The following is an 18142-nucleotide window of genomic DNA, read 5'->3' on the forward strand; positions in this document are numbered from 1 at the left end:
ACATACGTGTAGAATTAAGAACAAAAAATAACTCCATTATCTGAAATCGAATTAAAACATACAAAAAAAATCTGATGTGAATACCACATGACTTCCTTGTACACCTATTAAATTACATATACACATTTTTTGTTGCACTTCATTTAAACTTATTTCATTTGAAAGTGAAATACTATCCTCCAATTCTATAATAAAGTGGACAGTTACACAATTGCTGAAACTAGAGAACGTGTAAACAAATTAAGATCAGAAGAATTAAATCAAAGAGCGGTTAAATGATCGGTAACAAAAAACAAATAAACAAAATGATGATCAACTCCGACTTAGGGAGAATACTATCCGACAATATCAGAGAATTAGTGAACTAAAAGATTTTTTTGCAATTTATTAAAGATTGAGCATGCATGCTTCAGTGTATGTGTTGTTCTTGTGAGGGTCTATTTTTCAGTCACTCTGTAGTTAACTTTAATGTAGATAAGATTTAACAGAAATTCCAGAATAATTAAATAAAATTAAACTAGAAAATCCAAAAGTAATACGATTCTAAATTATAATTTTCAATTAATATTAAATAATCAGATGTTTCATCAAACCTATTACATCAACACATATGTAATACCGATTAAATTACACATACACATTTTTAAAAGTACATAAATTTTTTTTCACCAATAACTTCTTATTTAAAAAATTTTTTTTTAAATTGTTATTATTGAATAATGATTTCTTCTAAGGGTTTTTTTTTAATCACGCGTTAATAATTATTAATAAATCAATATATTTAAATTGAGAAAAAAAAGTTTAAAAAAAAGGAGATGAAGTCAGATTCAATTATTGTTATATTTTCAAGCTAAAAATCTGATGGGGACACCACATGACTTCCTTGTACGTCTATTAAACTACATACAAATTTTTTTTAAACGAAACATACATAAAATTTTATTTCACTAATAACTTCTTTTTTTTAATATTTTTTTATTATTACTGAATAATAATTATTTATTGTAATTTTTTTTTACAATCACGGTTAATAATTACTAATAAATCAATATATTTAAATTAAAAAAAAAAAGAGATGAAGTCTGATTCGAACCGATGTGTGCCTTCCCTTGTAGGACTCAAATATTTTCTTAATTAAAATTTTGTTTGGCTATAACTTTGGAACTGATGAAATTAAGTACCACTTATGACACATCGTTGAAAAGTTCTCAATGAGCGCTTATTACTGCAATGAAGAAAAAGTAAAAAATCCAATTTTTTGGATTTTGGGCTTTTTTGGACAATTTTGGTTCAATCGATTGCAATTGAAAGAGGAGGTGCACCACTAGATGTTACAATAGTCCTAAATCCAAAATTTCAACCTACGGCTAATCGTTTTTGAATTATGCGAGATACATACACACATACGTACGTCACACCGAACTAGTCAAAATGGATATTTCAGTTGAAATCTGAAAACCGACATTTTTTTCGATCACAATATTGCCTTTACTTCGTACAAGTAAGTAAAAAGAAGAAAATATAAATTCTCAAATTTCATGGTACATGCATTAACTATCCTTATATAAAAGCAATTGTCATACATAATTACTTTTAAATGATACGAAAAAATAAAATTATTTCTTTTTAGTTCTCTTAATTACCAGTACAATGGAGAAAATATACTGATGCTATAATATCCATACTGTAACGTATCACGTAATAGTTGTAGGGTACCTAACTAAAAGCATTTCTTTAACAATAAATCCAACCTCAAGAACATTATGAATCCCATATCAGACTTCCTATGGAACGAGAAGGAGATTTCCCCCTGACTTCTTCAATAAGCCAAATATTATGTGATGTTGTTACATATGAACACCGTACAATTACTAAGCCCAGTGAGGACAAAATAATGTTCGATCCAAGTGAAACTTTACACATTTTATCAAAGAGGGTCAGTATCTAATAAAATCACTAACATAAGAAAATGTAATATTTTATATCACTGCAGCCATAAAGAAAAAATTATACAGATAACACGACAAATAAATTACCTGTTTCTGTACGAAACAAAGCATTGTTTTTACTGGACAAGAGTAAAAAGGACATTAAAATTTATTACATATAATAGCAGCACGTTATTGTAATAGAATAAGAATAAATAACTACAGTGACATTTTCTTATAAACAGACTATTCTCCGAACAAAAATCATATAGCTTATTAAATTAATTGAATAATTTAAATAAACATCCGACAAAACAACAAAATGACAGGATGGAATCGAAATAAATAAAATACTATTGTATATAACCTACAAGATAATATTATTATTATTAAACATGTCATTCTAATCAAATGACCCAGTTCAAATGTTCAGATAATATGAGCGGACGGAGAAAGATAAAGACAGGGGTTGTATATCTCCCCGTCTTATATACAGTCGGAAGCATCCCCCCTCTATTGTGTTAGATGACTGAGTCATCAACCGTGGTTTGTTGTGCCGGGTAAGTTACAACTTAACAACTCAATTACGGCCAAACCGTAGCTGCAATAATAATAGCATCAGCGGAGAGCACACTGTTATTCTCCCACACGATAATAACTTATTTACCAATAACGAAAGGAAATGACTTCAACGTCCGACAAAACACGTTATATCCCGTAACGATACAACAATAAAATTCTATAGATTGATATAATCAGAAATTGAAAAAGTGTGATTAAATATAAACTACAGAACGATTGTACAAGAAAAAAAATAAATAAACGAAATGCATTAAGAAAATGTTTTATTAAGAGAAAAACCTTTTTTGAAAGACTAATAAATCAGAGGAAATACTTCCTTCAGATTAATAACATTCAACTCTACCTTATTTTTAAGGATTAAATTCTGACCTGTTCCTCCCATCACAGCCTCGGTCTTCCAAATAGTGTCGTGTTAATCTTGACAGACAGATCAGAGGATCTTTGCGGCGCCTGCTGCAGGACTATGTGTCTGATAGAGCGTTGATCTGTCTGATGGGAAATAGACAAGTGAGATTTTTTACTACATGCGGGGTCCCCCGGGGATCGGTGTTGAATTCTCTGTTGTGGAATATGGTCTATGGGGTGTACAGCTTGGATTTCCCTAGTAGGGGTATTACTCCTTCAGTATTTGCCAACGACATCGCCTTATTGGTAGCGGCAAAGACTGAAGAGGAGGTGGAGATCGTGGGCAATGAAGCGATAGAAATGGTAAGGTGTTGAATGAACCAACGAGGCTTGTCATTGTCGCTTTATTTTTTTTTATATATTTATATATTTTACTTAAAGAAAATATTTAATAGTTTTTGCAAAAATTGATTTTTCGAAAAAAATACGTTTTCTTAAAATTCGAATAACTGATACTGTAATGCACCTAGATGGTCCATCCGGGGCTTAAGATTTTCTTTAAGAGTTGTACTAAGCTGTGCAAAAGTGTGCATATTGGAAATATGCGAAAAATCGATCAAAATATCGTTTTTTTTTTCGGCTCGAAAAACTTCAATTGTTTTTTAAAGTTAAAATTCCATCCAATGTCATTATTGTCATTCATTTCTGCCACTTTTTCTACGAATTTTTAAAAAAAAGAAAAGGTTTTGCTCTACAACCTAGTAGAGCCAAGATAATTTTTTTTCAAAACATTTCTACGACCTCATTTGTCAATATATGCACACGTTGTACTCGAATACTTGTACTTTAATATAAAAATTATTTCGCAGCAATCGATTACGTTTATTTCACTGTAAGCTACATTATGTTGGATCCCGTAAAATACTTATTCCATTCGGCACGTTGATGTGGGTGGGCGGAGAGAGACTTTGACTCGTCGGTTGACAGACTAGCTGAGGATGCTAAGATTAAGTCAATCTCCCCCCCCCGCGCCTATACACAATGCAACACGCACAATATTTGAACATTTAGTACCTGTGCAAATTGTTGAAAAACTTAATTTTTACAAAAACTATTGAATATTTTGCAAAAGTCAAAAAAGGTTATTCTACTCGCCAAGGACTACATATTCTGGAAGTTTCGTCAAAACATTTTTTTTTCATTTTATAGATATTAATAATTGAAGAAAATATTATTTTTAGCGGTTTCTTTTCATTAACTATTTTATTTGTTAATCAATTGACATCGGGCAGGGCTTAAAAGTTTTGTTTCAAAAAGTTCTAAAACTTTTATTTAAAACTTTGTTTTGTGAAAGTCCAGTTTTTCTTTAAAATGAAAAACTGTTTTTCCCCAACTACGGACGCCATTTTGAAAATGATGCGGAAAAATGAGAAAGCGGAAAAGTAATTGAATCAATTCTACGGAATCTTTCCTATTTTTTACTTGTCTTACCTAACGGAGGCTAATTTTGGCCTGTAAAAATCTAATTTGATTGGCCTAATACTTGTTACCTTCACGAAATAAACCTTATTTTTCTCGTAACTATTGATTCCAATAAACGAAATGAAATGATGCACGTTTTATGACAACTTAAAAACTGAAGTCTTAGTTTATTAATCAGCAATGTCCAACGAACCTACAGGACAACCAATCTAACGCGAAAGAACACAATGCAACATAATTCTAAAGCATACTCCTAAAAGCGATTTTCCGAAAGTTCTGTACTTCAATGATTTTTAAAATAATATATTCAGTAGAAAAAGAAAAAAAGGAACCCGTTTCATGTCTCATTTTCCCTGTAGATACTTGGTATAGTATGATTGTTCTCAAGTATAACTAAATACACATAAAATAACTATAAATTACGCTTTCTGGGCATAATTATTTCTTTTTCGGATCATCTTTGACTATTTCTACTAAGAAACAAACTGTGTTAGATACATCAATGGAAACAAATAGAACATTGGAAACAATATTGGTTGATAACGTGTCGAATAGAACATAGTGAAACGATGAAATATTTGATACCTGAAAGAATATCTTAACGAATAATGCTAAAAGTATATTAAAGGAGTTCGTTCAGATGAGATATTCTTTCTTAACTCGATAATCATCATGTCTAAAACGAGAAGACTTAAAACTTTCCGTATTCGTACTCATTCTTATTGCATAATAATTTTATGTTGAAATGAAATTAGTTATATATTACGTTTGTTAATACCTTTTTTTTTTTATTTATGGTAAATCTCGCTTGCATTACTTCTATTTTGAATATAACTAATTATTAACAACGACATGTCGATGTACTGGTCAAAAATGAAAGTCACGCCCGGTATTTAACTTAAAAATACGGAAGCTGTATAATATGTGCGTACATAAATTTATGTTATATGTGACAGAACGATTTTAGTTGATGATAAATGTTTTGGCCTGCGTTGTTGGTGGTGTACGTCGGAAAAGTTGGCATCCTTGTTTTGTATACGTATGTTGATGGTTGTATAGTGTGACTGGAACACTGATTGCTTTATATATTTCATTCATTGTTTATGTCATTCTCCCTTTTCCATGTAGCCCTTTACACCTTTACTCGAATTTAACTTTCATTTACTAAATATTATTGTTGTTCTGTTGTAAATGCTTGTTTTGTCATTATATTAATTAATCCATTAATTTTATGGTGTGGTTTTTTTTTTTTATTAAACTAATGTTTATATCTGAAGATATCTTCAGATTATATAAAAAGATCACGGCTTTTGAAATACTTTTCTAAACCATTTGTAGTAAAGTAAGATTTTAATTTATTTTCTATCCTAATGTGTACGCAGCAATTTGTTCAATTTTGTGAACAATAAGCGATCCAGTGGCCCAATAAGTGGGAGCTGATATGTATGATGTGTCAATGAGGTGTAGTCTTGTAGTCTTTCTTTTGAACAAATCGCTTAAGTTTGAGACAACAGCAGTTTTTCATTTCTTTTTTCTTTAGTTATTTGTAAACTAAAGTATTAAAATAAGATTTAAAAGAATTAAAATAATCTTTGAAAGAATAAAAACCAACCATAAGCTTTAAGCTTATGTGGCGATATCATCAGGCAAAAATACAAAGTATCAACGAACACATTTCGTGCAAAAAAAAAAATATATATATAATGAATAAACTTCTTTTATTTTTATTTTATAAAACATTGATTTTCATTTAAACCAGAAGAATTGTTTAAAGAAAATCTGTTCTAATATTACTACCCTTGTTATTATTAATAAAATAATAATAAAAATAAGTTTATCATGATACAAAACCCCGTTGAAAGCTTTCCTAGGAAAATAAATAATTTTCTTTTTTTAAAGGGAATATGTGAACACCAACATTGTAAAAATTTTAATATGAATAATTATATCTGATACAATGATTTCACAGCAAGAGTAGGCGTCCCCTAGCATTCCTGCTGTTTTTTTAAATGGCGCACCGCAGTAAATAAGAGCACACTCCATATATATGGGTTAAAATAAGTAGTAATCTATCGATTTACTTTCATGATTCATCCTTATTTTTATTTCATTATAATATAAATGAGACAATCCGCTTAAATAAATCTAAAGAAAGATGACGTAATATTTAAATTAATCAAGCTACAATAACTCTGACCTAGACTCTTGAATCGGTGAAGAGTCCGGGTTTTCACAATGAAACCAAAGTTATCTATCGATTACTCATAAAAAACCCTCATAGAATAATATATGTAATTTTCAAATTAAAATTATTGAAATACTAATTAAATCACTAAAATCATTCTTAACTAATCTCATTTTAACAAAAAATGTTCTAAAAATAAAATTTATACTATAAATTACGTCAAAAAGTAATATACAATAACCGATTTAATTTAAACATAAGTTAAACTATTACACCATATAATATATATATATATATATATATATATATATATATATATATATATATATATATATATATATATATATATAAATGAATATTTGTTTGTGTCCCGTATGTGTTCCTATACCATTTGACCGATTGCAAAGAATCTTTGGTGAGTTGTGCGCACTCCCGCGAAGATTACTGAATTAGTTTGGACTCGCTAGATGGCGCTAGATATATCGAAAAACTGTATTTATGGTCCGATTTGGCTCGTATTCAGAATAAGGGTTACTTATATGGAGAGAAACCCTCTACAAAAAAAGGACCCACTAGGTGGCGCTGGGGTTTACAGCGCCATTTAAAGCGGGCCATGGGAGATACAGAGCATACCTTCATAAGTACGGCCTCGACGACGAACAGAACTGCCCGGTATGCGAGGAGGAGGAAACGCCATACCACGTGTTCTTCCACTGTCCGAGATACGAAGGACCTAGGACAGAGCTACTTGACGTACTAGGTAGGGAAGTGAAGTTCCAGCCTGAGGAGCTGATGGACATAATGATAGAAAAGAAAGAAAACTGGAAGGCGATCTCTACGTATGTGAAAATCATGATGAGGGACCTCCAAGCATGGGAGGAGTCACAAAACAATGGGCGGCGTCGGAGAGTGCGGGGGCGGACAGGTCCGTGAGTGAGCGAGTAGGGGGTCCCTCGTAAGTGTGGGGGTCGCCTAGATGAAGAGGCCGCGAACACTGCGCTCCCGTATCTGTTGGCATCCACAGATATTGTGTGACTTTCTTCTTTGTGTGTAGTATGTAGTATGTAGTTTCGAATAGTTACATAGTTACTTGATGTATGGTGATGTTTCTTGTTTGCTGTTATTTTGCTGTAACTGATGTGCTTCTGTTTATATTGCACTATGGCGTAATGTGTGAGTGGGCGTGTAACCCCCTTCCAGAAGGAATGCTTCGTTAGCGGTTTAGTCGGTAGTGCGCAGGTTTACATACGCATATTTATAACATCGCGCGGCACCTGTTAGCGAGCCCGACAGTGCTTAAGCGTCCGTAAATGGGATTCCCGACCTCTTTAACAAAAAAAAAAAAAAAGGGAAAAAAAGGTGGCGCTGGGGTTGAGATAATTACAAAAATTGTATTTATGGACCGATTTGTCACATATTCAGAATACATATTATTTACGTGAAAAGAAAAGTCTTTGCAAAAACTATACCCGCTAGGTGGCGCTGGTGTCGAAATATTTACGAAACACAAAAATAAAAATACAAACAGACTTTCTTTATATATATATATATATATATATATATATATATATATATATATATATATATATAATCTTTATATATATATATATATATATATATAAAGTCAATGTTCGTAAGTGTGTCCGCTACAGCCTAATAAATTACTGAGCTGATTTACGCGCGGGTAAAAGGGGAAAAGAGAAATATTAAATATTGTGAAATTCCGTAATGTTCATTTTTTTAATCAAACTTTGAATATGTGCATTTAATCTACATAAACTCAAATCTAGCAACAGTGAAGCATTTCCGGGTCTGCTAATAATATATAAAAATGACGTAAGCCTTAAAGTTATGGGCGACATGATATTGTACACAAACCAGCTATCGACGTTACTAAAACGTTACTCTAAAAAGTAGCAAGCGTATCATGCCAGGTTTACTAGTGAAAGAGAGGAATGTAGTAGTGATTTCCTGTTCCCTCTACACCTAGCTGATAAAAAAAAAATACGTAGACAGTTAATATGTCATATTCAATAAAACGCATATAATAATCAAACCCCTCCACTCCAAAAACATCCTTACTCTGTAATTCATGCGGACTGGCTGTAAGATGAAAATCATTAATTTCAAGGTAAGAAAATTTTGGTTATGCTAATATATCTTGGATACTTTCTGCCACCCAAAAAGTCTTGCCCAAACGAACTCAAAATTTTATAAGCATTATTGCTCATAATTATAGATATAAATTAACAAAACTTAACGTACTCTAGCTTCGCTCGACTAATTAGCAGTAATATTTTGATTATCTAAATAATAAATAAGTACAATAATAACTGAATTTATTATTTAAATATTCAAAACATTATTGTGTTAATTAGTCAAGGTTAGCGAGCGAAGCGAGAGTAGGTTAAGTTTGGTTAAATTATATTTATAAAATAAATAAATATAAATGGTTATATTGAATGAGTACACTTAATGACATTGAATTTAAATGGACGTGATAGATAGCTATGTAAAAAACGAACCTGCCCATCAGAAATTGGTTTACGTAATAATACATGGTTACAAGATACGCAGTTATCATTTGATACTATTATTATGTTTATTTACTGCTGGTTAAAGGAATATACAAAGAAATAATAATTATATTCCCTTGATTTAGTACTAAAAAAAAAATCGAAAAAACAATTTTTGACGAAACAAATGTTTTACCTTTTTTCTCGCCTACAAATTGTTTTTTTCAACATAATAATTATTTTTGAGTGATACTGAGTTGATTTGGGGAAGAATTTTTGGGTGGCATAAAACGGAAAACATTAGAGGAACTGGGACAATTTGTGTAAAGCAATAAAAAAAGTATCATTTCATAAAAAAAAGTAACAAAAAAGGGCTTATACACGGTTTCCAAAGTCAAAAGGGAATTATTATACCAATTGGGAATACCCAATTCCCAATTCCCTTATAATATTATTATAAGGGAATTGGAATACCAATCAGTAGCGGAATTAATAAACAAGAGATTTTATTAAAAAATAAAAAAACGCGACTGCCAAAAAAAAATTGCTGACAAACATTGCTCTTTATTATGGAATAATTAAAGAGTGTGCGGGTGACAATTATGTATACAGTATAATTTTTTCAAATTTTTAATATTTATTTAAACACCCATATATACCCTAGGAAACGCCCGCTAACGTAAGGAATCCAACGCGGGGTCGTACGTCTAAATCGGTTCAGCCGTTGAGGTGCTACGGTGGAACAAACATACATCCTAAACACTTAACACCACTTCATTTTGGGCTGTCGTGTAATACCATACTGGGATCGTAAGGGATTAGAAAGTAAGGTATGAGTTGGATGGGCAAGGGGGAGAGAGAGAGAGAAATATAAGTCATAACCATTTTTTAAATATAAAGTAAAACGGATGGAAACGCGCGCGTATATACTGTATTTTGACAGTATAATCAAGATATAAAAGGGCCACTCGGTAAATATATTATTTACATATTACTTTGTTGAAGCAATATGTAAGTAAATAAATAAAAATTCTGATGGGGACACCACATGATTTCCTTTCCTTGTAAGCATTTTACACATTTGCTAAAATATTAATTTTTATTAACGTCACAAATATTTATACAATTATTAATTCAACAATCTTACCTGAAATATTAGGATAGAGTAAAAGTCCCTTTATTATTACTCTTTAAATAAATATAAGTTTTATATCTATTCAATACTGTTTTTAAGCTGTTATTATCTAACAATCAACAAAATGAAAACAAAACGAATAATTAGATGTTTCACCAAATCTGATATGGACACCACATGACTTACTTGTCCCCCTATTAATTACATATATACATTTTTTTTAAAAGAAAATTACATAAAATTTTATTTTTTTAATAACTTCTAATATTGTTTTTTTTATTTATCGTAAATTTTTTTTTACAATCAGAGGTTAAGAATTATTAATAAATCAATATATTTAAATTTAAAAAAAGGTTAAAAAAAGAATACGAAGTCCGATTCGTACCGATGTGTCTTCTTATAAGATCAAAATATTTCATTAATTAAAAGTTAATTGGGCTATAACTCTGAAACCAATGGAACTACGTACTTATGATATGTCGTTGAAAAGCTCTCAATGAGAGCTTATTACTGCAGTTAAGCAAAAGTTCAGAATACAAATCTTGAGGGAGCACAACTAGATGTTACAACAGTCATAAGTCCAAAATTTCAACTTAATGCGTTAATCGTTTTTTAAACAATTCGAATCGAGTATTTTTAGTACAATTTTTCGAAGAAGAATAAAGATTAAATCTATAAAATACAAACTGTTGTCATTTTAGGCAACCCCAGTAAAAAGCGTAAAAACTCTTAAACCTCGGATTCAGACTACCTACGACGACTTAATGCATGTATTTTTTTTATAGGTAGAGGAGATATAAAATATTTATCTCAAAAAATTTATTTAAAACTATCAAAGTTTTAATAAATCTTTTGTAAAATTTTTGGGCGTAACTTGTTTTCCAACTCATATCAGAAGAACTTTTTTTTAACCGATTGTGATATTTTATTTTACATAATAAGAAATTGGAAAATAAACTTTAACGTTTACTTAATTTTAAGTACAGTTCGTTCATACCTGATACTCGCAACGCACATAAAGATTACTGTTTAAAAAACGTTTCCTTTTAAAGAACTACGATAAATTATTTCTGACAAAAAATAAGCCCTGAAAGGTTATTTTAAGTGTAATATTTATTGAAAATTACAACTATAGAGAAACCGTACATACTAGTATAAAAGCATTTCTTACACACATTTTAACAAGAAGTTCTGTTTTCACGCAACATTTTCCGATTCGTTTCAGATATTCTACGTCCCATCAATCTTAAGACCCTAGATTCAGTTCTAAAGTCTCATGGGAACTACACTGAAAGCCATCTTCTTTTCATCCAATGACTAACATCTATCCTTTTTTCCCCGTTACACCTTTACCGACTTACATTTAAGACACTTCATTCTAAATACGTATCACTTCTTGGTTATCGACCAAATTTCTACCCATAAATGTTTCCTTCTAAATTGTTGTAAGAATAAGAGAAATTCAACGTTATAGTAATAAATTGTAAAATATTTATTTTAAAAATCAATATTGATTCTCAATCATTAATTAATAACAGTAGTTCAAACTGCAGAAAATTTTGATAATAAAAGTAATATTCTTATAAATTTGCAGCAGACTGTAAATGATAGAAGAATGGAACAACATATAATCATGATTTCCGTTCCATTTACTTTTAGTTACTTTTTTCTCGCCTCTAGAAATTTAAATTTAAATCGATAATGAATTATTTTAATACAAGTATTACTCCATTAATTACAAAATTCCGGGAGAAGTTTTTCATCTCAAATTCAATATTTTTTGTATGTTTATTCATCTCATATTTAAAACTAAAACGATTTAAATAAAACAGAATGCTATTGTAAAATCCGACTCAATTTCTGAAATGTATTTATTTTAATATTTATTTCCTTAAATAAAAAGCACGTTTTTACATTAATTTTATTTTTTTTAGTTTAACTAAATTTATTATTATGTTTTTAACTTATAACTTTGATTTTATATACTAATTTCCTGTTCCTTTCAATTTTATTTTTTATTTTTTACTTTCAAGGCCACATTGGACCACTTAAGTCATCCATATTTCAATTCCTCTCGAATTTCTATATTAGTATGGCCTTTCGATTTTCCCAGTATTTCTTCATTCAATCGGATCGTTGCTTCCTGACCTCATCTGCGACTACCACTTTGTTATGCCTTCTAAATTTTTTTAATTTAAGTTTCACTTCAATTTTAATTCGATTCAATTGTTTATAAAGTAATATATGTTGTAATTAAGTACTCTAAAAATATATATATATATATATATATTTATTGCAATAATCCCCGATTACTTACGATCTAATAACTGGGTTTTTTTTTTTGTATACTGTACATAAATCTTCATTGATTTACATCATTCAGCACCTGTAATACCGCTTGATTATTATTTTTTTTAAACTTATGAAACGAACAACATTATTAAGCTTGAAACTAATCTGCAAAAATATAACGTGATTAATATAGCAAGCATTACCGGATTTTTTTTTTTTTACATTGATAATTAAAAATAGATGTTAAGTCAGCATGCCTGATTCACTAACGAATGATGGGAAAGTTCGAATTCTGAAAAAGACCCTTACAACGTTGGTTATAAATTTTATAAATAAATATTTACAAGAGGAACTGAATGGAATAAATGATTAACTTTTATTTGACAGAACCTAACAAATTGTTTTTTTACAAAAGCACTTTAAAAAATCATTATTTTTTAAATTTAGAAATAACTAAGAACGAAAAAGTAAACAAAAAAGTAAATTAAAAAAAAAAAAAAAAAAGTTAGTTAATTGAATACAAATTTTTCATTATCGCAAAACACAAACAATTTTCAAATTACAGAAACGCGTGAAAAAAATTAGAAAACATTTTTTTTTTTTTGTCTTCAGTCATTTGACTGGTTTGATGCAGCTCTCCAAGATTCCCTATCTAGTGCTAGTCGTTTCATTTCAGTATACCCTCAACATCCTACATCCCTAACAATTTGTTTTACATATTAGAAAAGATTTAAGGATATTAATAAAATGAATTAATTATTTTACATGAAGAAATACAGATAAATAAAAAAAAAAAAACAGCTAAAGAGAAAAAATACGTACATACAAATAATGATAAAACCATATTTATCTATTTTATAAAATAGACTTTCCTTCAAAAACTGATATATTATTTATACAATAATAAATAAATTGGTCCGAGATTATTTTTCACAATGGCCAAGTCCGTAACCAATTTGTATGACCTTCAGATTTTACACGAGTACACCTTAATAACTACTTCAGCTAAAAATAAGCCATGAATTGCGACAAGTAAACTATAATTAAATTTAAATTAATAAATAAAAGAGAGATCGGTAGATGCTTATCAAAAAGATTTACTTTCTAAGAATAATTTTTAAAGGAGTAAAATATTAATAAAAATTTAGTTATAAAAAATATCTTTAAATATACGTTAAAAATTGTCAAATTCGGGGATAAGAACGTTTTGTACCGATTCTCAGATTAGTTGAAAAATGTTCCCTCTTTCATAAAGCCTTATTTAAAAAACTATTTTTTTTTTTTTAAATATTAAAATGAATAGGTTGAAACCTAGAAGTTAAAAAATCTTAACTACTGATTTTATGGACGTTTTTTAATTGTTTTAATGTTTTAAATTACTTATTGGTAAGCTTAAATGGGCAATTAATGGGAAAAAATCGTAATCCTCTATGAAATATTTCACTCTTTTCAACTGTTTTTTCTTCCTTGAAGTAAAGAAAGTATTGTGATCACGGATTTCAGATTTCAACGAAATCAATCATTTCATTTTGATCATCACTAAATCCATTTTGACTAGTTTCGGCATGACATCTGTACATATACGAGTATATGTACGTATGTACATATCTCGCATAACTCAAAAAACGATTAGCTATAGGATGTTGAAATTTTGGATTTACAACTGTTGTAACATCTAGTTGTGCACCTTCCCTTTTGATTGCAATCGACTGAACCAAAAGTGTCCAAAAAAAGCCAAAAATCCCCAAAAAAAAAAAATGGATTTTGGACTTTTTCTTAACTGCATTAATAAGCCCACATCGTTGAAAAGCGATGTATCTTAAGTAGTACTTAATTTAACTGTTTCCAGAGTTACAGCCAAATAAATTTTTAATTAATGAAATATTTGAATATTATAAGGGGAAGTCTCATCGGTTCGAATCAGACTTCATCTCCTTTTTTTTTGTTTTAATTTAAATATACTGATTTATTAATAATTATTAACTTCTGACTGTAGATAAAACTTTATAATAAATAACAATTCAATAATAACAATAAAAAAATAAAACATATGACAAAATATAAGAAGTTATTAATGAAATGAAATTTTATGTACCTTTCATTTTAAAAAAATGTGTATAATTTAACAGGCGTACGAGTAAGTCATGTGGTGTCTACATCAGATTTGGTGAAACATCGGATTATTCTTCTTTTTTTTAATTTTGTTGGTGGTTACATCATAATAATTTAAAAAAGTAGTATTAGATAGATATAAAACATACATTTGTTTAAAGAGTAATAAAGGTACTTTTACTCTATCCTAATATTTCAGATAACATTGTTGAATTAATAATTGTATAGATATTTGACATTAATAAAAACTAATATTTCAGCAATTGTGTAACTATTCACTTTATAAAGAATTGGAGGATCGTATCTCACTTTCAAATGAAATAAGTTTAAATGACATGTAGCAAAAAATGTATATATAATTTAATAGGCGTACAAGGAAGTCATGTTGGTGTACACTCAGACTTTTTTTTGTTAGTGAAAATTATAAAATTAATATCCTACAATAAAAGTATAATCTGAGTCATTAATCCGAGTCCAGCAGACTTAACCAGCAGACTTAACCTCAATCGGCTTACAAACTGAACGGATTTACGTGTCACTGACAGTTACAACCGCAAATCAATTTTAATCAGCAGGAGTGGATTATCACATTAGATAATAACTAGTGTACTATGCATCCTTGCGGCTTGTACACGGCGGCAGACACTCCATCATAAACAGAAACGTGATGCCTAGATCAGTGAACTTCAAAGAGGGTTACGCAAAGTTATACTTGAGGGTACGCCAAGAAATTAGCCTTCGTGTGCAAGAGATTTAAAGCCGGAGCATTTGTGATATTGAGCTCCCCCGACGTTGTGTCTGGTTTCACGACCCGGCCTCTCAGTGCGCCATAGTGCATGTGGCTGGAGGTCGTCTATCTGTATCATCGATTGAATTTCGTGAAATGTACGAAACTAATATAGATAGCAATGTGTATTATAATAACTGTGATTAGTTGACTCATAAATCCTACTGATCTTAAACCCCTCATAAAATTGATAAATAATTAAAAAATTGTCCGCAAAGAAACTGCGGGTTGAAGATTATTCTGATAGTGCTTCTACTTCTGGTGCTCAAGTAAGTAATAGTGTTGACACTGATAATTGTTCAAGTTCATTAACAATCATACCAAAAGATTTAAAATATTAACGATATGGCGTGTACAAAAAAAAATATTGTACCACAAAGTCCGAAATTATCAAGCAGATTACTTAAAATTTGGGTTTACATCAAACGTACCAATGAATCCTGTCCTATATGTGTTTTATGTTATTAGATGCTATCTAATACTTACATGAAACCGTCAATGCTACAATAAGGCATTTAAAAACTAAACATCCCGAACGTGAAAAACCACCGAAATTTTTTAAACAACGATTAAAAGTATGTAATACTCAAGCAAGTCGTTTAAAAAAAGCTGTTATACTTAATGATAAATGTTTAGAAGCCTCTCTTCAGGTTTCTTTCTTTATATCAAAAGAAAAAATGCAACACACTATTGGCGAAACACGTGTTCTTCCTGCTGCAATAAAAATGGTGCAAATAATACATGGAGAAGAATTTGCTGAAAAATAAAATTGTATTCTGTTGTCAGCAAATACCGTTGATAGGCGTATAGAAATTACTGCTGATAATTTAAGAAATAATTATTAAAATAAATTACTCAACGTGGAAAATTTACTATACTAGGTGAAAGCACAGATGTCGCCAACTTTGTTCAGTTAATGGTATTAATTAGATATTTTTTTAATACTGAATTACGCGAAGAACTACTTTTTTGTAAGCCACTTAATAAAAAAAAAAATGTACAGGCAAAAACATTTTTCAACACTAAATTATTTATTTTTTACAAATAAACATTTTATAAGCAAACTGTGTAAGTGTAATCGGCGACGGAGCAGCTGCTTTAAGTGGTAGAAAAATAGAATTCAAGTCAAAGATAATTGAAATAGCATTCCGCATGAAATTCGTAGACTGTATTATCCATCGGCAAGCCACTGCAGCAAAGAAATTGTAGCCAAAAATAAATTGTGTGCTGCAGAACGTTACCTTGTTGTTAGTAGAATATTTTCGATAATATGCAACGAAATGGGTAGCAGCCATGAAAATCACTTGTACCACACAGAAGTTCGTTGGTTATCTCGTGGGAAAGTGATTATTACATCGCTCACATTAAGTTCTAATTCAAAATGTATATTTGCAATTTAATTTAAATGTATATAAATTGTTTAAAATAAATAAATAATTTGATTTTCATTACATATACACATATAATATATTTATATATATGATTATATGATGTACAATTATATGATTATAATAATTATTGTCGTCTTAGGGGTACGTGATCAAAAAGGTTTAGAGATCGCTGGCCTAGACAACAGGCTGCGTAACCACTTCAACGATTTCTAAATCAATCCAACTATGCTGCCACTCAAATTTTCCAGAATTATTAGGTATTTTATCTAATCGCTAAAATGTTTGAATTATAATAGTTTTGTTGTAGTACCGTCTACAAAACTTTTAATAACTCATTATGATAAAAACTGCTTAACGATTTTTTTTTTTAATGTGAACAAGAAGAAGAGAGATGTAGATTATAAAGGCTGATAAATGAAATTCCTGAAATAAATGAGCCACCGTTTTTTAACTTTTCCTGTTGAGAATAGTATTTTCTAAACTTTAATTCTTGATTTTCTGCCAAAAGCGGTTCCTTTAACTGTATTTTTATATGCGCGGATGAACACACATCCACTTTTTTTTATATATATATTTTTAAATTATGGACATCACATTTAACATATATAAATTATACGATCTTAAATTTAAACATTTTTAAATTAATTAAGGAAACAAAGAAATTAATTAAGGAAGATACCGCATAGGATCAATCAATTAAAATACAATATATAATTCTTACTTTCCTGTCTAGATAACGATATGGCATATCTATAGTTTTAGAAGGAAAAGTATTGTAATCGCTCAATTTAAGGATACGCGGTTTACACCGAATCTTGACACCTAAGGAACCCAAAAAACCGAAAGAGATTTTGTGGATGTTAATATTCGTATGTAGGTGTGTTCGGCGTTGGCCTCTAAATCACCTTATATTTCCAGAACTACTAGACCGATTTTGAACAAACTCGCTCAGATTACTTCTATATACGGGGCATCGATGCCATTAAATTTTCAACTTAAAAGGTCAAGGGGATGAGGCTGTAGGGTAAGGTCATCCTCAGTATCTCGAGATTTTAACTAATTAAGGTCATATATTTTTCTTAGCACATTTGTTAACAATTAAAAAATAACAATATTGGCAAAAAAGATTTTGTAAAATTGTACCCCACCCTCAAAAATGCTCTAAACTATGTTGTGACTTCACAGATGAGCGGTAAAATTAAATAAATATTAATATTTATTTATATTTTATATTATAAATATTATATTATTATTTATTTATATTGGATATTAATATTTAAAGCGTAAAAAAGTAACTCGGTCTGGCCGGGTCTCAAACTCGATCCCCCGGTTGACTCCGTACCTGGTGCGTTAGGCCTCGCAGCTACACCAGTCTGCAGACCGTACA

At 29.9% G+C, this 18142-nt stretch overlaps 1 protein-coding gene across 4 annotated transcripts in view; it reads right to left on the reverse strand.

The window, feature by feature from the left end:
• tty (tweety) overlaps window positions 1–18142 on the reverse strand; it is a 356795-nt gene that overhangs the window by 266271 nt on the left and 72382 nt on the right. The window lies entirely within an intron of this gene.

The sequence above is a fragment of the Lycorma delicatula genome, chromosome 9 (assembly GCF_047948215.1).
Source record: "Lycorma delicatula isolate Av1 chromosome 9, ASM4794821v1, whole genome shotgun sequence".
In the NCBI taxonomy this organism is placed as follows: Eukaryota; Metazoa; Arthropoda; class Insecta; order Hemiptera; family Fulgoridae; genus Lycorma; species Lycorma delicatula.